This window comes from Amblyomma mixtum, chromosome 2, assembly GCF_055824585.1.
Source record: "Amblyomma mixtum isolate Tamu chromosome 2, ASM5582458v1, whole genome shotgun sequence".
Lineage (NCBI taxonomy): Eukaryota > Metazoa > Arthropoda > Arachnida > Ixodida > Ixodidae > Amblyomma > Amblyomma mixtum.
The window spans coordinates 303354005-303377897 of record NC_143013.1 but is presented as its reverse complement, the minus strand read 5'-3'; the positions used below and the strand labels follow the sequence as shown (position 1 = coordinate 303377897).

General features: G+C 51.7%; 1 protein-coding gene and 1 long non-coding RNA gene across 2 annotated transcripts in view; one reads left to right on the top strand and one right to left on the bottom strand.

Annotated features, from left to right (window-relative positions):
* Positions 1-23893, top strand: part of LOC149364743 (neuronal acetylcholine receptor subunit alpha-7-like) — a 262942-nt gene that overhangs the window by 47185 nt on the left and 191864 nt on the right. The gene's annotated exons all lie outside the window — the stretch shown is intronic.
* On the bottom strand, positions 5427-21705 carry LOC149364744 (uncharacterized). The gene is made up of 2 exons (XR_016289216.1): positions 21494-21705; positions 5427-5630 (listed from the first exon to the last, which is right to left on the bottom strand). It is a non-coding gene; the product is annotated as an uncharacterized LOC149364744 (long non-coding RNA).

Genomic DNA, 23893 nt, shown 5'->3' with positions numbered 1-23893 from the left:
CTGCCGCATGTCTGCATTCCGATAAAAAAACACGCAGCTGCGCAAAATCGCCGCATAGCTGCCGAGGAGGAAAGGGAAGGTCGGGCGCGGCAATCGAACTCACTCCCCGCTAGACCTTCCCTCTAGGAAGGTCTAGCGCAAATGCCTAGCGCAGGTCTCTGGCGCGATATGGGTGCGAAGAGAAGCACACGTCGCGGGGTTTGAGCAGAGAGAAAGAGCCGGTGTTTGCGGGAGGTGGGGGGGGGGGGGGTGGAGAAAGGGAGAGGAGAAAGAGTCAGACTTCCTCGCTGTTACGAACCGCTCGAGCGCTGTAATTTTTAATAGAGGGTAAAGAAGAGGGACGCGGCTAGGAGTCAGAGAGCCGCTATATAGCGTCGGTGTGCAGGGGAGACCCGTCGCTCTCTCGAGGATCGTGCGTTTTTCTCTCCCGCGAGGGACGAAATGCCGCCTCCGAGCGACGGCAGCTCTTCCGCTTCGCGAGTCAATTCGGTCTACCTCGCCCGGCGAAGTGGCGGAGCGACTTACTTTGACGACGCCGGTATGTGCGGCGCGCTCCCGGGAGAAGCTCGCTGCGGAATCAATGCAGTCGGGTCTGCTGCTGCTGCGGGGCTTCCGAGACGACCGACGCGACGGGAGAGAAGTGGCCCCAGCCCATACACCTTCATTCTGCCGAAGGAGACAGCCGCCGCCGAGCTCCGAAAGTGGAGTGTGCGAGGGGGCATTAAGTCAGCAGCTGCGTCTCCAATCGCTGCCTGACCTGCGTTGTCGCCAAAACATTGCGGCCCGAGTTTAAAGCGGCGAGCCCATTAACCGTCTGATAAGCGCTTTAAACGGGAACAAGGGGGCGAAACTTCTTAAGCTCGGACACGAGAGTAGTTAGCTCGGGCAACACTCCCAAATCTTGTCTTCGGTGACGCCACCACAATATTTCTTTCACAAAATAAAGCTTAGAGATCACTAAGGCGACCCCCATTGGAGCAACGCGAAAGCAAAACGTCCACATACTATATCGATGTCCGTGGCTGTTCTGTCGTGCATGGACTATATCGACGTCCATGGATATTTTGACGTCTAAGCGTATTTTTTCGCGTTTTGTTAACTAATTACACCTAATCATCCAAATTTTCCCCATGGCAACATTTTATCACACACTATCCGTTAGAATTGCACTTTCAGGCATTTATCTTCAGAGAACGACGTAATCGTGCGGGCAAAATTGCGGCCACTTTTTGCTGACGCGACAGAGCCATATAATGCTATCGCATTGATAAGTGGCCATTTACATATCCTGCCCACGTTTCCGTGAATTCAGCGCAGCTAGCTAGTTCCTGAACGCCAATTCTGGGGAACAGTGCATTCATTCGCTCTTTTATGATCCAGTCGCATGCAACGATTATGAGTGCGTGGTTGTGGTTAGTTCTACAACATTGGGGTGGAGGGGGGAGGACTACACTTGCGTAGTAATTATCGTTGTGAATGAGTTGACTTCATATTTTAAGTGTACTTAGGTAGTGAACTACAAACGTAGCGACCAAGCCGCAATGCATTTGTAGACTAAGATTTTTCCGTCTTGGCGAAGCATAGGAGGTGGCAGTCGACTCAGCGCGAGGAGGAGGAAAACTTTTATTTCTATTTACAGTGAGAGGTCGATGGGGCGAGCCGGAAGGGCCCGCCCCTTACAAACACCAGGAGGGATCCCTAGTCCGGGATCCCTGTAGCTTCCACAGCGGCCCGGGCTCTAGCTACCAATGCCTGTTGGGCATGGAGTTCGGAGCAGCCGCACAGGGCAGCTTCCCAGTCCTCTCGAGTGGGTGGAGGTGGGGTGGGTAGGCAGGATTGGAAGGGCATGCCCACACTATGTGATATGTGTCCGAAAACGCCTCCTCACAATGTAGGCACGCGCCCGAGAAAGAAGAATTGAACTTAAGTGCCGGGCACAGTACAGTACTGGTATAGCGGCGGAGAAGCCAGCGCTCCTCCCCTCTGGTGAGGCCTTTACAGGGAGGGGGATAGAGGCCATGAAAGTTTTGATAAAGAGAGGTGATCTCTTTAAAGGTGATGGCCGGATTGAAATTGAATTCCCGATCTGTCTGCGGATGAGGCGATGCCCGGTGACTAAGCGCGCAGGCGGCGGCGTCGGCTGCCTCGTTCCCCTCAAGACCCGCATGAGCCGGAGCCCACACGATGGTACGATGGGTCGGAAACCCTGTGTAGTCGCATGCGTGGAGGATTTTGAAAGCACGGTCTGGAATATACCGTTGCTCAATATTGCGGCAGGCGCCCATGGAGTCCGTGATAATGACTCGGGACTCTGGATCTGCGGCGGCCAGTGCAATGGCGATCTCTTCAGCAATTTTAATGTTTGGGGCACGGAAAGTCAGGCCCTGAACTGTAGTGTTTTGGTGGGTGACGGCCGCCGTGTACCAACCCCCATGCTGTGGGCCGGCCGCATTCACATAGAAGACACCTGGCTTATGGCCATATTGTTCAGAAATAGCCTCCGCCCGCGCGAGCCGGCGACCATCATGAGTGTCTGCAGTCATGTTCTTCGGAAGGGGTCACACCTGGAGTGCAAAGCGCCAGGCTTCAGGGATGCGGACCCGTTCTTCTGTCTGTGTTGCGTAGGATATGCGTAAGCGGGTCAAAAGGCGGCTCCCCGCAGGTGTTTTGCTTAGGCGCAAGTATTGATTATTAAGATGAGCTCCTCGTAACTCCCCAAAGGAGTTAGTCATCCCCAGACCTAGGAGACGCTTGTTGGACGTCGTTATGGGAAGGTCGAGCGCTCTCTTATCAATCTTGCGGAGAACTACTTCTAAGGCGTTCTCATCGCATTTCCGTAGGTGGAGGTAGGGAGCCGAATACGAGGAGGTGGCGTGCCGGCATGACAACTGAATTGCTAAGGTTAACCTTAGATCTGATTAAATTGCTGTTTTCGAGGTGGTAATACCTCATTGTGTTATTTTAGCATATACTGTTTAGTGGATATGGTTCTACATTCAAATAGTGTTTGTCACTGTAGATTCCTTGAGCTGGTCGCGTTCGACGGAATCTGGTAAGCCGGCCATTGTCACTCATTACGTAATTGCATCCTTTTTATAAATTACTGCGGCGCATCTGGAATACTTCCGTTACTGTCTCTAGCACAAACAGGACGAATTCGAAGCGCGAAAAGAGCTTAATCGCATTTTTGTTGCATTGTGTTGTTCAAGTCCACTATGACAGAGGCCACTCCGCGGAAAAGCAGAGCCATGGTCAATACCAGAACGTTACTGTCGTTCACGATACACAAATGAATGTTCTAATGACAGTACAGACGAAGACCGGAGCTCATATAACCGAAATTATTAAAGCGGCAAACGCAAAATATGTCTTTTTTTTTGTTGTTAAAAAAAAGCACTTATCGCTGCTGCAAGGAAACCCCTATAGCACATAATGAATTCACAGTGTAAGCTTAGACTCTTGCGCAATCAACATAACTAGAATAAACAACTAGCCAATCATTCAAACGCAAATATATGCTTCTGAAGGTGCACTCATGTGTTTCTGTTCATGAAATGTAGAGGCTAGCACTGAGAGCATGTGGTGGCAAGCGGCCGTGAACTGTAGCCCCTAAGATTGTGGTGTACGTTACAAACAATGGTTTTATTGGTTGGTTGGTTTATGGGGTTTAACGTCCCAAAGCGACTTAGGCTATGAGAGACGCCGTAGTGAAGGGCTCCGGAAATTTCGACCACCTGGGGTTCTTTAACGTGCACTGACATCGCACAGTACACGGGCCTCTGAGAATTTCTCCTCCAAAGAAATTCTATTTATTGAGCGCTTTGTGAATCGCGTTGATAGAGCTCCTCCGCATGTTTTACTCACACTGAAAGCAAATGCAGTGAAAGCGCGCAGAAGGCGATGCTCTAGTTAGGCCCCGCCGCCACATAGTGCCATAACTAAAGGCAAAATGAAATCGATCGATGCCAAAAAGCAGGCGGCAAGGCTTACTCCGACATTGAGCACGGCACAGGTAGTACGCTGCAGTGCATGCTTTTACAGGCACCTTGCTGCGCATCTCATTAGGTGAATGTGTTGTCCTGCCTTTGTCAATTGTTATTACAAAAAGCCATCTGTCAGCGAGCTCTCGAAACGCAGTGGATTTCCTGCTTTGACTGTGCGCAGTCGTGTATGCCGATTAAAGTTCCTCTTTTAGCTGATAAACGGTCATTATGAAGCTAATACTTCCCCATTTTTTGCTTACACCTTGGTTTTATAAAATGATACGAAGGCATTCTGTAACAATAACCGCTTTTAACATGTGAAATAACTGTTTTAGATATTCTTTTTTTTTTCAGGGGGACAATTACAGATTGGATTAACCTTAATAGCCAGAATGTTGCACAGAATCATTTACTGATGTTCGAAAAATTGCCGCAATTATTATGAATTTCAGTTTGTTCACCTGCTTGCTTGTCTTCTGTATACTCACCCTGTTATGGCCCTGTACTATATAGCGGTGTAAATAAATGAATGAATGAATGAATGAATGAATAAATAAATAAACAGATAAATAAATAAATAAATAAATAAATAAATAAATAAATAAATAAATAAATAAATAAATAAATAAATAAATAATATGCTACCTTTTTGCGCACCACCTGATGGGGATATCTCAAACTCGTTTTTTTTTATTTTGAGTGCATTGATGAACCCATTCCTGAAGTCCTTAAAGGAGGGCAACTGAAAAAGAGATTGGTACGGCAAGTGCTTGTTTAATTTTGGGAGCTCGTAGATTACGCCCCTGATGCCGCCTGCTGGAACTCAAACTGTTCGCACACGTTTCCTTTTTTTTTCGATTCTTGCTGGCAAACAAAAAATAAATAAATAAACAAATAAATAAATAAATAAATAAATAAATAAATATCAAGTATGTTTCCCTGTTTCGAGCCAGCAGCGCGTATCCAGTAATGCAAGCTTTTCACGTATTCGGTGTTCCGAAGTGAACGATTGATCAATAGCGCATCAGACCTCTCAACGAGAACACCTGTCACCTTATTTGCAAGCTCGGAAAAGAACCCGAGCAAAAAGCACCGGTGAGGAAAACTGCGCCCTGAATTTAATTTTCATGTCCTCGGAAAGCTCCCCAACCTCCTTCTTACTCAGCGAAGATTTCCAACTTTCTAGAAGCAGGCAGCAACACCTGCTTTAAGCGCTTGCAGGTTGTTTCTGCCTCGAAAACAATTTGCTTGCTGTTCACAGCAACCGCGCGTGTTTTAATCGCGCTGATCACATCGCAGTCCCTGAAAAGAAGAAATTAAATAATTGTGAAACATTGTACCCGCATGGATCCTTCAGCTTGTTTTGCTGTAAACAAGACAACGAGCGCGCATGTGTGTGGTTGTTTTGTTTCGTACAAGAAAACAGCACGAAGTGATTCGTGATAGCTTCCAAACAAGTGTTCTTTTTGTCGTTCTCTGTTCCGTTTTTTTTGTTCCTTCCGGTTTCAGCCGTTTGGTTCTAGCGTAAAGCCGGCGCAATTTTTCAAAAATCCAATTTCCTTGCTTTTTTTCTCACGCAAGATTCTTGCGGTGCTCCCACCAGCTGGTACACGACTACGACGGCGCACTCCCTTGTTTGTCTGCGAACTGCAAGGAACAAATGAACAAATGAGTGAGCCGGAACTGAAGTTTGGAAGCAGGAACTAGGTTCTGTTCGCGGCCTTGTATCAACGTTGTACTCCTCGTCTTATGTTCCTTGCCTGTTTACTGTACCGCAATGTAGTTTCGTGTTTCCGCACTTTTTTGTCTGCTAGAACAATGCTGACACTACTGAATGGCATTTTAGTCTTCCTACGATGCGCCTACGCGGATTTTTTTTTTTGTGTGTGTTCTATTCCACCCCTTTCAATTCTTTATTTTGGTATCTTTGTGGAAGTTCGAGTTTGCGAGGGAGTGGTGCTCGTAGGATGACCGTAATTTTCTTTTGCACATTTACGTAAAAAAAAGAAAAAAAAAGGAACGCGATGCAGGCCTGCCGTCTGCCAGGTCAGAACTCCTCTCGACACTAAGAGGATGATGATGATTTCAACTTTATTTTCCGCCAGGTAAGGAGGCCCCCTACTCCCCGTCCCCGGCACGCAGGTCTTGGTTACGGAGGCCGGGACCTCCGCGATTAGAAGCAGGCGAAGAGGTCTTGATTCCTCGCGGCTCTTCCGCCAAGCGGATGGCTCTTTTCTGCGGAGCAGGTGCCTCGCTCCGCAGCCCGCCGCCGCTCCACGATGCGCGTCTCTTGGTTTGGGCTGAGGTTAAGATTAGCCTCCTTCCGCGCCACTTTGCTTTTTTTCTTGCTAGTTTACCACTGCCCGGGCACATTTAGCTCGCTCAGATCAATGTCCGTCCCTTCGACGGTTTCCATCAACGTGCCTCAGCCGTTGGGCGGGACTGGACCGCCGTCGGTGGCTGCACCTCACTAGACCTAACGTTAGGCTCGGACGCTCTCCGCGGGAAAGTCCCAGAAATGACAGAAAAAAAAGGCTCCCACCTCGGAAAATTTGGTATCCGCAGTGTTCGCTCGTCGTCTTCTGTCGATTCGGAAGGCTTCCAGTTTCCGCACCGCAAGATTTTCGTACGAAGTGGTCGTGGTCGACGGAGCCCATCGACCGCACCTCCGCTCCCTGTATACCGCTGCCTCGACGGACGACACTAAGAGGCCATCTGTGCTGACGTCACCCTGGCCAGCCTTGACTGTATTCGGAGCGGAGTGGGACTTGAGAGGGCACGAGACTTATAGAGCTGTCCCCATCAACTCCTCCCTTTGTCTCAGGACAAATTGCGGGAAGCCGCCCGGTGGCTCAGTGCTAATGGTGTCCGGCTGCTGACCCGAAAGACCAGGGTTCGATCCCGACCGCGGCGGTGGCATTTCGATGGAGGTGGAATTCTAGAGGCCTGCGTACTGTGCGATGTCAGCACAGGTTAAAGAGCCCCAGGTGGCCGAAATTATCTGGATCCCTCCACTACGTTGTCCCTCTTAGCCCGAGTCGCTTTGGGACGTTAATCCCAATAAACCATAAAATAACCAAATTGCGGGAAACTTTTGTTCTTTTTAGTGCACTAACAACTATAGTGTACATTCCTCGGATTTAGCTGTTGCGTGTTTGTGTGTTTGTCTTAAGCCGGTTTTGCTGCAGGCTGCTCATGTAATCATGAGAGGTTGCTCGGGAAGAGCAACCCGTATCGCAACCCAACCCAATCAACCGAAGTCCCCCCGATGGTAGCGCCTGCCATAGAAGGGAAATAGAGCGTCACTTGATAGCTGCACCACTGTTCCAGGAGTGCTACGAAGACTCCCAGGGATCTACGAATGTAGAAAATGACCATTCACGCATATATGAACATTTACCGATTATCGCTATACGAACAACTGCCATCCGTGAACATTGGATCTGAACATCGGAACCGAAGTTGAAACCGAACTTCTAGCGCACCCGAATCGCATCTGACCTAACTACGCAAATCGATCATCATTTTTTTTTTCTGGGTGGAGGGTAAAAGGAGGGCTTCAGTGCAGCCGTCCTCCAGTCATTTTTATTCTGCTGTTCCTTACAGTAAGCTCAATATAAAAATTCTACTAACCCATCCCTCAAGACACCTTAAAGTGAAGTGAATAGTTTCGACCTATACCAGGTGCTATTTTTAAAACACTTCTCGATTCAAACATAATGAAAGCTACTTGCGTCTTTGATGTGTGACCATGGCCCGATACCGGCGCTTCAAAAGTTGTCTCGGCACCGACCCGCTTGTTTAAGCACAATTTCGATGGCGATACTATTTCGTTTTTCTCACGCGTCTTCTACGCGAAGAAACCGATCATACCAAACGACGCTACCGAAGGGGATTTCGCTTCGCAAGCACTTTCTGCTTCTTTTCTCCGTCGTCTCGAGCACAACTCTGAAGGCCGACGCAGAGTTGCTGCCATCATCGACCAACCATCCTGGTCGGCAAGCTGTTGCCAGCTCCATCGATCTTTGCTGCAAACATAACTCGCTGCAGAATTTTCCGCGCGGCGTCGGTGCGTGGGCGACCCTCCCGTGTCCAAGGCCCCACCTCGAAAGGACACCGCACACAAGTACAAGCACGCACACGCACAGCGTCGCGACCTCAAGACACAAACCAACAAAGCGTGTACGGATCGAGGAGCCGCGTGATCGGCGTCTCCAACGCCCTAAAAAAATAAAAGAATGGAGGGGTGAGCGGGGGGGGGTTGTAAACCACACCTGGCGTTCTTGAGACGCGCGCCTGTGTTACCCGTCCCCATCCTTTCAGAAAAGAGAAGGAGATTGGGAGAGGGGGAGAAAGAAAGATAGACGAAACGAAACGAAACGGCACTTTAGCGCGGAGCTTCGGAAACACCACGATATGCAGGCCCGTCGTTTCCGAGTCGCCCGTGCGCGGTGCGGAGAAACTTCCGTAGCCGGGGGGAAAGCGAGCGAAGCGTGACGGGTGAAGAGGAGGATGGAGATCGGGACGGGCAGCGACTGGAAGCCGGCCTACCTCGCAGCGCCGGGGATGGCAGTGAGGAGTGATGGTTCGTCGTGCTGACCGCGAGAGAGACGCTCGTGGTATGGTAGTGCACCCTCGGGAAAAGAGCAGCCACGCGTAGCGAGCATGCACTTGCCGTTTGTCCGGGATATAGCATACAGCCCATGGCTGGCTGGCAACCTTGAGGCGCTCTTTGTCAAGTCGGCTTTTCTGGATCGGACAGCCTTGGCGAAATCGTGTTGTGCGGCTTCTAGACACTGACGTGGCTGCGCTAAACTGAAGCCAGGTAGAAAGGGGATCAGCTAGTACACTGCTGGTACATTTTTGGCATACCTCTGGTACACCCATGATACACCACTGATACACCACTTCTACCTTTAAAACTGCATTTAACCGGTTTTCGTCATTATAGTATAGCACATGGATGTGATGCTGTACGAGACCGTTGAATGGCCGGAAGCCCGGACGCATAGCCAGGGTTCAAAGTATGAGAGTTTATGCGTGCCACAAAGGAAGAATTTCATATGATCCGCATAGGTTTATGTTTATGGGGTTTAATGTCTAAAAACGACTCAGGCTATGAGAGACGCCATAGTGAAGGGCTCCAGAAATTTCGACCACCTGGAATTTTTTTTTGAACGTGCACTGACATCGCTGAGTACACGGGCCTCTAGCATATATAGTCTCCATCGAAGAGAGAGATAGAGAGAGAGAGAAACAACTTTATTGCCATAGATTGGAGGGATTTAGGGCAGGTGGGCTTGGTGCGGCCCCCAGGTGGGGGCGACTTCCTGGGCCCACGAAATGAGTGCCAGTTGGATGCTCTTGTCTGGCCTTTTGAGGAGTTGGTTCCATCCTCCTTCGGAGGGAGCTGGCAGTAAGGTTCGAGGGGGCGGATTTCCCGCGCAACCCCAGAGGATGTGTGCCTGGGTGGCGATTTCTCCCTGGTAACAATTTTGGCAGACGGGGTCATATTCCCCGTCTGTGATGAGTGAAAGTCTAGAATGGCTAAGGATGGAGTGAGTGCGTCTGCAACCTGCGGAGCAAGCTGGCTTGCGCTCGATTCAAGTCGGGGTGTGGAGGCGGGAACTGGCGTCTCATCTCTCTGTAGAGGTTGGTAATTTCGGCAAAGGTCTGGGGAGCCTCGGCAAGAGCGTGTGGATCCGTGGGGCCGGCCGCCCGGTTGGTTAGTCCTCGGGCTAGTCGGTCGACCCCTTCGTTTCCAGAGTTTCCCGCGTGGGCGGGTACCCAGACCAGGTTGATCTTATGGTCGCGAGTGCAGCCGCGAAGGATGCGTGCAGCGGGGTGGCAGATAAAACCTGCCGAGTAATTTTGTATCGCTCTTTTGGAGTCGCTTAGGACTGTGCGCGTACGTAGGTCAGCGATGGCCAGCGCGATGGCGGTTTCTTCTGCCGCTGTCGGAGAGTGAGCTACTACTGTGGCGGTGGTGACGAGAGTAGATTGTGGCGTGGTTGCACAAGCCACGTATGTGTTTGCACTTTGCCGTGCAGCATCTACGTATATTGCGTGTTCGTCGGCAAGGTATGTGGCATCTAGTGCTTGGGCTTTCAGCTGACGGCGCGTATCATGGCGGCCAGGTAGCATGTTTTTGGGGATTGGTTTTATAACTAGGCGGCTATAGACCCCTATCGGAATGGGTGTCGTGGGGTGGACGTCGCCTATGGGGTTGATGTTGAGACGGTCAAGTATGAGCCGCCCGTGTTTAGTGCGGGAGAGGCGGTGGATTTGGGCGGTCTTGTGTGCCTCTATGAGTTCTGTGAGAGTGTTGTAGATGCCGAGTTGTAGGAGGTGCTGTGTGCTGGCGTACTGAGGTAGCCCCAGTGCCGCTTTGTACGCTGAACGTATAATGCTATTCACAGCTTCCTCGTCCTTCTGGCGGAGGTGATAGTAGGGGTAGGAGTAGACTATCCTGCTAATGAGGAAAGCTTGCGTGAGCCGACAGAGGTCATCCTCCTTCATACCTCTGCGGCGGGTGCTGATGCGGAGGATAAGGCCGTTGATCTGATTGGCTGTGGTGCGGAGGCGCTGAATGGCCTCCGAGTTTTGCGTGTTGTTCTGTATTAACATACCCAGAACGCGGATGGTGCGGACCGGCGGTATGGGATGTGTGTCGACTTCAAGCACAATAGGTTCTTGCGGGTCGTGGACTGGCAAGCGAACTCGTCTGTCCCTGATGACTAGTAATTCTGACTTCGTGGAGGAGCATGTGAGCCCGTTCGCCTGTACAAAGGAGTGTACTTTATCGATTGCTGTTTGGAGGGAGTTTTGGATTTCCCCGTCAGAGCCAGAGTTGGTCCACAGGGTAATGTCGTCGGCATATATTGAGTGTTTAATGTGAGGTATCTCTTCCAGGAGCGGAGGGAGGCCTCTCATTGTAGTGTTGAAAAGGAACGGAGATAGGACTGCTCCTTGTGGTGTTCCTCGGGTGCCTAGTGTGATCTTCTCGCTGTGGAGGTCTGCAATGTGAAGTTCTGCTGTACGGTTATGAAGAAGGTCGGCGATGTAGTTGTAAGTGCGAATGCCTACATTCATTTGTGAGAGGTTTGCCAGGATGGAAGCATGTGACACGTTGTCGAAAGCCTTGCTGACATCTAGGCTTAGGATAGTTCGTGTAGCTCGGATGGGTCTCGGATCGAGGATGTCGTGTTGGATTTGCCACATAATGTCTTGAGTGGAGAGGCCGGTCCTGAAGCCGATCATAGTGGGGGGGAAAAGGTCCTCTTGGTCTACGTGAGTGTGTAGTCTATTGAGTATGACGTGTTCCATGACCTTTCCCAGGCAGGACGTGAGCGAGATGGGCCTAAGGTTGCCCAGCTCGAGTCGTTTGCCTGGCTTAAGTATGAAAATCACTTTGGCATGCTTCCAAGTGTCTGGAAGGCGACCCTCATGCCAGTGTTGGTTGAAGAGGTCCGTGAGTGCCTCGACGGACTGATCTTCGAGGTTACGAAGCATCTTGTTGGTTATGTGGTCGTCGCCAGCGGCTGCGGTGGTTTTAATCTGGTAGAGGGCGGCGCGGACTTCTCCTGCCGTGATGTCGGCGTCCATGTTGGTGTTCTGAGCACCCGTGTACCCTGAAGGGATGGGAATTTCAGTGGAAGTATTGATGTATTTGTCTTTCAGGGTAGCGAGGAGTTCCTCATTTGTGCCCTGAAAAGCGTGTATGACACGGGTGAGGTTCTTGTGAGATGTGGATTTGGTGTGAGTTGGGTCCAGTAGATGTCTGAGCAAGAACCACGAGTTTTTGCATCCTAACTGGCCGTTAAGACGGTCGCAGGTTTGATGCCATTGCTCCTGACTCAGTTTGATGGAGTAAGCTTCGATCTCTCGCTCGAGGCGAACGAGACGGAGCTTGAGGGATCGATTGTGTTTTTGGCGCAGCCAGCGAGCGCTAAGACTGCGCTGGGCCTCCCACATGTGTATGAGTTTGGCGTCGGGTGAGGGGCCATCCTCGTCCTGGGTAGTCGTGGAGGTGGCATTGGCGGTGTCTTCGAGCAACGAGTTTGTCCATGTGTTCAGGTCGTCTATGGGGGCCGAAGTGCGTTTGGCGCGCACGTATCGGAAGGCGTCCCAGTTAGTGTGCCTGATTGTTCGGTTGGGGGCTTTGCTGTGTGTAGCCGTGAAGGTTGTGCTGAGAACATAGTGGTCGCTACCTATGTTCATGCCGAGGTTTTCCCAGCGTGCGTCTGGGATGTTGCGGGCGAAAGTGAGATCGGGGCAGCTGTCCTGTGTGACACTGTTTCCAATGCGAGTAGGCCTGTCGGGGTCTAGGAGTAGTGTCAGGCCCAGTGTTTGGGCTGTCTCCCACACTTTGGCTCCCTTACGACCGCATGCTTTGCGGGGGTAGCCCCACTCGGTATGCGGCGCGTTGAAGTCACCTAAGATGAGTAGCATCCCTGTTTGTGCAGCCGCGCAGGCCTTACGAACGAGGGTTGCCACTCGTGTACTTTTGTCGCTAGGGGGACTGTAGACGTTGAGGATGTGGAGTGGGGCTTGTGAGCGGCTGTTCGGTAGGACCTGTACGAAAGTTTGCGGAACCTCGGGGTAACTAAGGTCTATATGATTAGCTGCTAAATTTCGGTGGACCAGGATGGCGGTGTTGGGCCGTTGGTCTGGTGTTGTTTGTTGGTTATATGCGGCGTAGCTGGTAAGTTTCGTGTCCATGTAGGTTTCCTGAAGTGCGATGATGTGGGGGGTGTGCGGCTGGGCCTGCAGGGTGTGCTCCAAGGCTCGCCGCTTCGCCTTGAAGCCCCTGCAGTTCCATTGCCAAACTGTGAAGGGGGAGCTAGCCATCGCGTTTCCCGTAGGGTTCGGGGCGCTGTGATAGCGCGACGGGTGATTTAAGGATGCCGCCTGCACGTGAGCGCGCGGTTGCACTCTCCGATGTGGCGACAATAATGGGTGCTGGGTAGTTAGGAGGGGTTGTCGTCTTCAAAGGGGTTGCGGATATCTGGGGATTCGTGAGAGTATCGAGCCTGGCATGAAGGGTTTGGATGTTGGCTGCCATTGTGGCGCAGCTTTCTACTAGACGGTCAATGGTGGGGGCTAGTCGAAGGAGGGCGCCCTCGAATTGGGCCATTCGCGTATCAGCTGCCTCGAATTTGGCATCTATGTCTGCTTGTGAGGAGGGGGGAGGTGCTTTGCGCTTGTTGCGTTTAGACTGTTCAGTGCCCATGCGTGGATCACCTACGGGGTCGGATGTGGGAGCGTGAGCCACCTGCTGCGGTTGCAATTTGGGGTTTGCCTGTGCTGATTCTAGGCTAAGAATTTTGGCATTTGCTTTGGCCAATTGTAGCTGTAGTTCCTTGACCATGTCTGCCAGCTCCCTTACCTGTGAATCTGGTGGCGAAGCGGTGACTTGTGCAGGAGTCTTCCATCCAACTTGTTTGACTGCTTTGGTCTCCGGCCGGCCTTGAGAGCTGGCCCGAGAGCTGCGTGAGGCGGATGTGGAACGGCTGCGAGTACGGCTGGAAGGGCTGTCGCTGCCGAGCGGGGGGAAGGAGTCGTCCCGCAGTAGGTTGTGGTCGCCGCGGTTGCGGTCTCGGGACCGGGACTGGCGTCCGGGGTTTGTCGAGTTGGAGCCGGTATCGGCGTCAGTGACCGATGGGGAAGACTTGGGCCGAGTGGAGGACGTGAACCGGTATTTGTAGCTTCTGCTGCCTGTCGGGTGGCCACCTTTGCAGACGATACATGAGGCTTGGCACGTGGGCGGTTGGCCAGCTGGAGGAGCGTCATGTGCTGTGCCACAGCGTCGGCAGGTTGGTTTTCGTGGGTGGGGGCACACATCCGCCCTGTGCCCTAGCTTCCGGCAGTTGAAGCATGCCTCCGGCCGGCTTTTGTAGGGGAACACCTCAAAAGTGAAGCCGAGATACCTCACGTAGCGGGGTAGCTTGGCATTAGCGATAGTCACCACGAAATGTCGTGTGCGGCCCATGCGGCGTGCAGCGACTATGGGGAGTTCGGGGTTTCGAGCTTGGAGCTCAGCGAGGATCTCAGCGTCGGTCTCGTGACTGTAGGCTCTGTAGATTATTCCTCGCACGGAGCCATCGGGGGCTGGAGCATACGTGGCTACCAGGATGGCGTTGGAGTCAATGGTTAAACTTTGTATTTTAACATACAGGAACGCCCGTTCTTTGTCCGGTGTGCTGATGGTGACAGTGTTGTTTGTAGGATGGACGCGGACTTGGTCGGCGGTTATTGCAAGGCGGCCGTCGATCTTGGCGGCGTTGTAGATGGCCATCGCCAATTTGGCCGGGCCGACTGCGTTGAGGTCGACGGTACCTTGAGGTCGGAAGACGATTTTGAGACCCAATCTAGGGTCTCAAACTACTCTGTCCCTGTCTCTGTACCTTGAGGTCGGAAGACGATTTTGTAGTCCTCTGAAGGCAGGCGAGGAAGAGGAGTCTCCATCGAAATGCGACTGCCGCGGCCGGGATCAAAACTTCGTATTTCGGGTCAGCAGCCGATCGCGCCATAACCATGAGACGAAACGAAAAGGCGCCCGTGTGTTTTCTTTTCTTTATTCCATGGAAAAAAAAAATTATGGCTGAGGCTTAGCTAAGGTTAAGCCTAGTCAGATGCGAAGCATATTGGTGGCTAGGCTTGGTAATACATGGCTTTCCTTGGTTGCATACTTGGTCATTTTAATACAACCACTAGAAGCCTTCGTCGTGGGGGAAGACAACGGCATGGCTACAGCGGAACGCCGACTAACCCCGAGACGCGCGTTGGGTGAGCGCCTGGATTGCCACGGAAGCCGCGTCTGCCTGCCCGGTGGAGCGAGCGTTTCACCTACACCGAGTGTGAACGCGCGTTCGAAATGCGCGGGAATGCCGCTCGAGGACATTCCGGCGTCTGTGCGATGGCATCGTCACGACGACGTCACGGTGTCACGTGGAGTGACGGCTAGGGGTCCCACGGCGATGGCGCGAGGTGGAGGCCTCCTCTCTCATCCGATGTCACGTGGTGTGACGTCACGGTGTCACGTGGTGTGACGTCTAGGGGTCCCACGCCGACGGCGTGAGTGGTAGCTCTAGCAATATGCTTCGCATAAAAATAGCGCTGAGCTACGAATTCTCTACGTGCATACACAGTATTCCGCAGTGCAGACACGCATTCTCATGTCTTCGTGCACTGCACTCCACATACACATCAAAACTGCGGGAGACACATAAGCGTCAATAATCGGCAACCATTCAGGCGGCCGGTCCTGCGCAGCCTAAACCCACCGCACCACCACCCGGGAGGACTGGGAGGTGACCCTACACTCCAGCTCGGACCTGAAAGCCCAAAAGGCGATCGTCAAACGAGCAATAACGGCAGCGGAAGCCACTGGGGTCCCGTACTAGGGACTTCACCTAATGTTTGTGAGGGGAAGGGCACCAAGCATGACCCCAGAGTGTCCCCCATACAGCTCTCTCTTTTCGGAGGAAATGACCGTTTTTGCCACCACCACCCTGGCACCAAGACGCACAGTTCACTGTTCACTTGATGTCAGAGTATGTTAACCATCTCCAAGTGGTCGAAATTTTACCGGGGCCTTCCACTAGGCACCTCTTTCTTTCTTCTTTCGCTCCCTCTTTTCTTCCTTCCCTCACGGCACGGTTTGGGTGTCCGCTGAAGTGTGAGACAGTTACTGCGCCATTTCCTTTCCTCAAAAAACAATTTTCAATTTTGAAGATGCGAGCTCGCCCTTGTGTTCTGTCAAATTATGCAAAAAAAAGCAGGAAATGCGATAGCAATGTGAAGCTTGTCCACCCCCAAATATTCCAGACACCTAAACTTAGGAGGTACGCCCTCCCCCAGAAATGAATTGAGGAGGATTAAATTCCGTTGGCTGAGATAATTTAATGAATTAAGGTGAATTAATGGTGATTACTGTATGAGTTACTTGCATTAGGTGGGTTTAGTGGATCGGGTTAGTATAATCTCATATAATAAAGGAGTGGAAGACTGAAATATTCTAGTCTTCAGATTATTAAACTTGGTGGTGCTGATGACATCACGACCATCTTGATCAATCAGGGAATTACCTTAAGAAAAAATTGGTGATTTTTGTTATATAACAACCTAAATGCTTTAATATTGAAAGGCAAAGCCAAAACGTCCCTGTATCGGGGCGGTTTCAATTTTTTTTTTTCGCAGCGCGCGCCAAAGAAATCGAAGAAGCAATATTGCTCGTGTGAAAACGATGAAAACAACATTGTCATCATCATCATCTTGCGCTCGCGAGCCATGAACGCAGTCCTTGTTCTAAACGCCTCATACACGGCCGTCACTTCTGCCGCGCCTCTGGCGTTCATCTCAACGGGTCTGGATCTGAGTGCCGACTCTTCGAACGCGGCTTGCGAACGCCGTCTGCGCGAAAGCATCGCTTCCCAAGTCAACCGAGGGGCCCAGCCTGGAGGTGTCAGACGCTGGCAGCAAGAGGTCCACGGCATCGCAGTTTCGATGGTGCGTCGCAGTAGTGAATCAGCGGGCCTTCATCTAAGCCTGAACATGGGTAAGGCATTCGCGGCCATGCCTGCTTCGTTTGACCGTTCTTCTGGCAGTGTGAATACATTCTCGAAGAAGCGAGTAGTGAAGACAGAGGTCTCTATGGCCCAAGCTGAAGACTCGTGGCTACTGCTGCCGGGTGCGTCCGCCATGGAGAAGTTAGCTCCGCTGTCGGTTCCTGCCCATCCGTCGTCCATCTTGTCGAACAAGCAAGTTCAACGTCTGTTATGCAGTTTCCTTGGAGATATCGTGGAACCTGTGGACAAGAAAGCAGGAGGCGCCTGGGCTCACTTCATTCCGACGTCTTCCCTGTCAGGTATCGCCTGCTTTGCTAGCTTATTCGTCAGCTGCTCGTGCCTGCTGGTGCTAACCACGGAAAGACAGCGACAGACTCCATGTGTCCCGCTGCATCAACCAGGGGCTTCTCCGGGGTTCGCCGCAACCGTGGACGGCTTCAAGGAAGCGTTGTCTTCCGTTGACGACGAGAGGTGCGGACGCTCAGGGCCGCTTGACCTGCTGTTTGTGCGAAGCGAAGGCGGCGGCTCTGTTTCTGCTTGCCAGCCTTTGGCAGTCTTCGTCGACCACTGCACGCGACAGCGGTAGTGCTTCGACAGCGTCCGAAGGTAGTTTGGCGTCCGTAGTCGTCTTTGGAGGCTCTGTATTCCTGCAGCGAAGAGGAGCCGCTGCCCCCAGGTAGAAAATGAAGGTCTTCGCTTGGCGGCGGAACGGCTTTCCGAGAGGCTGACTAGAAAGGTCAGCGGTTCAGCGGCGCCAACTACCCAATTGTGTCGGTGCGCCACTCTGTTCGGCGGTCTCCGGAGGTGGTGTTCTTTGACTCTGCCGAATTATGCACTAACACGCTGTATTAGTTATTCTGCTATGCGTTTTAAAGAACGCTTTTCGTCTTTAATGTAATCTTTTCCTTTTGTTTGCATTAAACGCGTTAGTATGGTATGTGTGCAGTGAGTACTTTTTTTTCTGGTGCTGTTTTTTTTTTTTTTTTTTTACAGCGAGCGGCAGTATCGTGCAGTGTGTCACTCGAAATATCACTTCAGGCTTAGCATATTAGGATGAAAATGCTATTTCTGTGTGTCCTTTAGTGAAAACGCCTAAAACAGAATATGAGTTGTTTCGCTGAGGAGTATACCTCTCTCGCCCCTCCTTCGCGCGATGACTTAACGGGCACGATAAGCTTCAAATTGCACGTGATTGCGTAGCTGGGCAGCAGTGATATCACGTTTGATTTGGCATACGGGGGTTTAACGTCCCAAAGCAACTAGGGCTATTAGAGACGCCGTAGTGAAGGGCTCCGGAAATTTCGACCATCTAGTGTTCTTTAGCGTGCACTCACACCGCACAGTACAGGGATCTCTAGAATTTCGCCTCCGTCGAAATTAGACCACGGCGGCCGGGAAACATTGTCCGTAGCAGCTAGGTGAGCATATCCTCGCGAAGCGCAGCACATGTTCAGCGCTACCGTTGTATTCGAATGGGGAACGCGCTCACGCGCGATGAGGTAACCAGCCCGTGAGAGAGAGAGAGAAAACTTTATTTACAAAGGAATTCGGGGCACGCCCCAGGGTCCCCGCACGACCCCACTGCACTCAAACGCAGATCACTCTCCTGCAACATTCGTCGTCATCGATTGGGCATTGCGCTGAGACGCTGCCACACACGTCGAAACTCTTCTCAGGCGCTCACCCCTCCCCTCGTGAATTCGGAGGGAGAGGGGGGGGGGGGGGGGGGGTAGAACGTAGGTAAGTAAGCGTTCGTGACGCTGCCCGATAACGTCCGCAGTTCGTTTCGAAGACAAAGCCGACAACATTTACGCAATGCACGCTGCGTAATGCTAGGAGACAGTTCGTACCACCGCACTAGGCAGGAGCGCCTCTGCTCTGCCGAATAATAGCTGTTAAGGCGGAAGCCTTTAATGCCTCGTCGTTGTAAGCAGGAGTCGTCGACAGAAATGTCACGCTCTTCAATTATTCGAAATGGTCGTGACGTCACGATACGTGAATTCAAATGAGGCCAATTGTGCTTTGGCTAGTCAACTCCGAGTCACAGAGCGGGCCGAAGGGGTCGCCGAACGACATCGTCCGACGGCCACCTGGTCTGGCCTAGAAGAGGAGCCCACCGCGGGGAGGGGAACGTCACCCCAATACGCGTTGTTGTTGTTGTTGTTGTGACTGGGAGAAGGATGAAAAGGATATTGCACGGGCTTGCCTACTGGCTCCAGCCGAGCCACCACCGCTGCCACGTGCAGATAGAGGAGAGTTAAAAGCCAAGAGGAAAGAGGGAAAGAAAAGACGCGTGTCGAAGCAACAACCGCGTCCGTCGAAACGGAAGCTGCTGAAAAAACATAAGCGGCCGAATCCGCAATCGCTCCACCATCTACCCCCCCAATCCGCGCCTAACACCTCTTCTTTAATAAAGTTTACCTCCTCCCCCTCGTACTAACCATTCAACAAATTAAAGTTGATTATTGAGAAAGGAAAGGCGCACCCAACTCTGTCTCTTTACAATGGGCACCTCAATGGCACCTTGGCGGAAGGTATGGAGCAGGAAGTGAAAGAAGAACAAGAAACAATCACCGTAGTGGAGGGCAGCGCAGAGAGAGAAAGAGAGAAATAACATTTATTGACACCCGTCAAAAGGTTGACCCGGATCCGAGTCGCAGCTCGGTCCCAGCCATGTCCTCCCCCTTAACCGTCGACCGGAATCTCCTGGATCTCGGCAGCGGCCAGGGCCAGACGGATGACAGTGCGTTGTTCTCTTTCGTCCTCTTTCAGAAGCAGTGCCTCCCAGGACTCAGCAGTTCTGTAAGGCTCTCCAAAGCTAGGACATGTCCATATCATATGGACCATGTCCGCTATGCCCTCGCAACGCTTGCACCTGGGGCTGAAAATCTCCGGGTGCCACTTACTATAGAGCTGCGGGTTCGGGAAAACTCCAGTTTGAAGCTTGCGCCACACGACCTCTTCGCTTTTAGTGAGTTGTCTATTCGGTTTTGGAAATGTCGCTCTGCCTAATTTGTAATGATTTAGAATTTCTTGGTATGTATTAAGAATCTCATCGAACCGTAGAACTCCACGGCTACGCATAAGTTGTCCGTGTTCTGTGCGAAATCAGTGCAGGTGAAAGATACCCATGAGGTCGAAATTATTCCGGAGCCCTCCACTACGGCACCCAATTCTCGCTTTCTTCTTTCACTCCTACTTTCGTTTCTTTGCACCACGGTTGAGGTGTCTACCGAAAAGTGAGCCAGTTATGCGCCATATTGTTATCTTAAAAAGCAACTAAAAATGTTTTCGATGTGCACTGACCTCGCGCATCATCATCATCATCAGCCTGACTACGCCCAGTGCAGGGCACAGGCCTCTCCCATGTCTCTCTATATAGTTAACACTGCCCTTTGGCAGTTGCGAGCACCGTATCCCAGCAAAGACGTCGAAAACATCGTCATCATCATCATCATCCTGCGCTCGCGAGCCACGAACGCAGTCCTTGTTCTAAACGTCTCGCACACGGCCGTCACTTCTACTGCGTCTCTGGCGTTATCACAACGGACGGCATCTCAGCTTCGATGGTGTGTCGCAGCAGTGAATCGGCAGGCCTTCATGTTAGCCTGAACATGGGTGAGGCATTCGCGGCCATGGCTGCTTCATTTGACGGTTCCTATGGCGGTGCGAATACGTTCTCGAGGAAGCGAGTAGTGAAGACAGCGGTCTTTATGGCCCAAGCTGAAGACTCCTGGTTACTGCTGCCGGGTGCGTCCGCCATGGAGAAGTTAGCTCCGCCGTCGGTTCCTGCCCATCCGTCGTTCATCTTGTCGAACAAGCAAGATAAACGTGTGTTATGCAGTTTCCTTGGAGATATCATGGAACCTGTGGACGAGAAAGCAGTAGGCGCCTGGACTCAGTTCATTCCGACGCCTTCTCCGCCAGGTATTGCCTGCTTTTCTAGCTCATTCGTCAGCTGCTCGTGCCTGCTGGTGCTAACCACGGAAAGACAGCGACAGTCTCCATGTGTCCTGCTGCATCAACCAGGGGCTTCTCCGGGGTTCGCCGCAACCGTGGACGGCTCCAAGGAAGCGTTCTCTTCCGTTGACGATGAGAAGTGCGGACGCTCAGGGCCGCTTGACCTGCTCTTTGTGCGAAGCGAGGGCAGCGGCTCTGTTCCTGCTTGCCGGCCTTCGGCAGTCTTCTTCGGCCACTGCAGGGGACGGCGGTAGTGCTTCGGCAGTGTCCGAGGATACTTTGGCGTCCGTACTCGTCTTTGGAGGCTCAAGATTCCGGCAACGAAAAGGAGCCTCTGACCCCAGGTGGAGAACAAAGGTCTTCGCTTGGCGGGGGAAACAGCTTTCCCAGAGGCTGACTAGAGAGCTCAGCCGTTCAGCGGCACGAACTACCAAATTGTGTCGGTGCGCCACTCTGTTCCCTCTTTTCGGCGGTGTCTGGAGACGGCGTTCTTTTACTATTTGCCGAATGGTGCGCCAACGCGCTGTATTAGATATTGCACTGTGCGTTTTAGAGAACGCTTTTCGTCTTTGACGTAATATTTTCATTTTGTTTGTATTAAACGCGTTTGTATGGTATATGTGTGCAATGAGTGCTTTTTTTTCTGGCGCTTCGTCTTTTTACAGGGAGCGGCGGTATCGTACAGTCTGCCGCTATTCGAAATATGCCTGAGGCTTAGCATATTAGGTTTAAATTACTCTTTCTGCGTGTCTTTTACTAAAAACGCGTAAAACAAATTATGAGTTTAGCTTTGAAGTATACTTTTCTCGCCCCTCCTCCACGCGATAACGTAACGGACATGATAACCTTCAAATCGCGCGCGATTGCGTGGCTGAACAGCAGTGATATCACGTCCGTAGCAGCTAGGCGAGCATACCCTTGCAAAGCGATGCACGTGCTTTGCGCGGCCTTTTATCGTTTTAGAATGGGAAAAGCGCTCACCCGCGATGAGGTGAACAGCCCATGAACGCAGATCACTCGATGCAACATTCGTCGTCATCGATTGGGCATTGCGCTCATGAGACGTTGCCACACACGTAGCAACTCTTTCGAGACGCTCACCCCACCCCTCGTGAATGCGGGGAAGGGGAGAACACAGGTGAGGAGGCGTTCGTGACGCTGCCAGATAGCGTCCGCAGGTATATGCCCACACGTTTCGAAGACAAAGCCGACGACATTAAGCCTGAGGACATCATCATCATCATCAATGCTGCGTAATGCGGGGGCCTCATTGATACCAGTATCGGCTTTCCGCCGTGGTGTCACTTCACATTTGACGCACACCATTGCGCGAGGCACGAGTGCCCTTCTTTGCAGAATAATAGTTATTGATTATTGAGAAAGGAAAGGCGCAGGTCACTGTGTCACTTTAAAATGGGCACATCAATGGCGTCGTGGCGTAAGGGTTGGAGCAGAGAGTGAATGAGGAAAGACAAATGATCGCCGTAGTGGAGGGCTGCGCAGGACTCCATGGCTACGCGTCCGTGTGCTGTGCGATATCAGTGCAGGTTAAAAATGCCCAGGAGGTCGAAATTAATCCTGAGTCCCCCACTACGGCACCCATTTTCTCTCTTTTTTTCTTTCACTCCCACCTTCCTTTGCGGCGCGGTTGAGGTGTCCATCGAGAAGTGAGGCGGTTATGCGCCATTTCGTTACCTTAAAAAACCACTAAAAATGGTTTCGGCGCGCACTGACATCACACATCATCACCTTCATGAGCCTGACTATGGCCACTCCAGGGCAAAGGCCTCTCACATGTCTCTCTCATTAACCCTATCCTTTGCCAGTTGCGGGCACCGTATCCCAGCAAACTTGTTGCTGTTAACCTCGTACAATGACGCATGCCCACACAGGGGGATCGGCCAAGAAGAAGAAGATCTGATGATTTCCTGCATCTTACGTATTCGTGGAGCAGGAAATCATGCCATTCACGACAGCTTGAGGTCTCTCTAACTAGGCTACGCTGCCGGATCCCACCCTTAAATTTTTATTTGCACAGGTCTGGTTTGGCGCTTTCTCCCGTCTGCGCATTCTGTGGTCAACAAGAATCAATAGACCATTACTTCTTTTGTCGACGATTCATGATGAAACGACGGTTTTTGGAGAAACCACTGCATGAGCTATGCCTTGGTTTGAGCAGCCCGATCATATTGTCGTCTGCGCCACCATACGTTGATACAGCCACAGGTTTGTTTCTTCCACCATTCAAAATTTTCTAAGAAGATGGACAAAGCCATCTGAAAACCGCTGAATACAACCGAATCTAGAGCTTAATAAAGTTTTTCACTCACTCACTCGAATCTAATCGATTACCTTGCTAACATTTTTTGAGTTATTATTATCACCTTTCTTTATTTCTCATTATAACTTCTGTTATTTTTATTAATATTTAATAACTCGACTACGAATTTTACAGTCCATCTCCTGCGCGTATTATGCATTTCCCGTTTCGTTTTGGTATTTTTACTTTTTGTTGAATTTTCTCTTCTCCAACAAACTTCCCAGCAAAGGCGGCGAAAACATCATCATCATCATCATCCTGCGCTCGCGAACCACGAACGCGGTTCTTGTTCTAAACGCCTTGCACACGGCCCTCACTTGTGCCACGTCTCTGCCGTTGACCATAACGGGTCTGGATAAGAGTGACGACTCTACGGACGCGGCTTGCCAACGCCGCCTACACGAGGGGTTCGCTTCCCAAGTCGCCCGAACGGCCCAGCCTGGAGGTGTCAAACTCCGGCTGCAAAACGTCCACGGCATCTCAGCTTCGATGGTGCGTCGCAGTGGTGAATCAGCGGGCCTTCATCTTAGCCTGAACATGGGAGAAGCATTCGCGGCCATGTCTGCTTCATTTGATTGTTCCTCTGGCTTGGAGAATACGGTTTTGAGGAAGCGAGTAGTGAAGACAGCGGTCTTTATGGCCCAAGCTGAAGACTCGTGGCTACTGCTGCCGGGTGCGTCCGCCATGGAGAAGTTAGCTCCGCCGTCGGTTCCTGCCCATCCGTCGTCCATCTTGTCGAACAAGCAAGTTCAACGTCTGTTATGCAGTTTCCTTGGAGATATCGTGGAACCTGTGGACAAGAAAGCAGGAGGCGCCTGGGCTCACTTCATTCCGACGTCTTCCCTGTCAGGTATCGCCTGCTTTGCTAGCTTATTCGTCAGCTGCTCGTGCCTGCTGGTGCTAACCGCGGAAAGACAGCGACAGACTCCATGTGTCCCGCTGCATCGACCAGGGGCTTCTCCGGTGCTCGCCGCTACCCTGGACGACTCCAAGGAAGCGTTCTCTTCCGTTGACGACGAGAAGTGCGGACGCTCAGGGCCGCTTGACCTGCTCCTTGTACG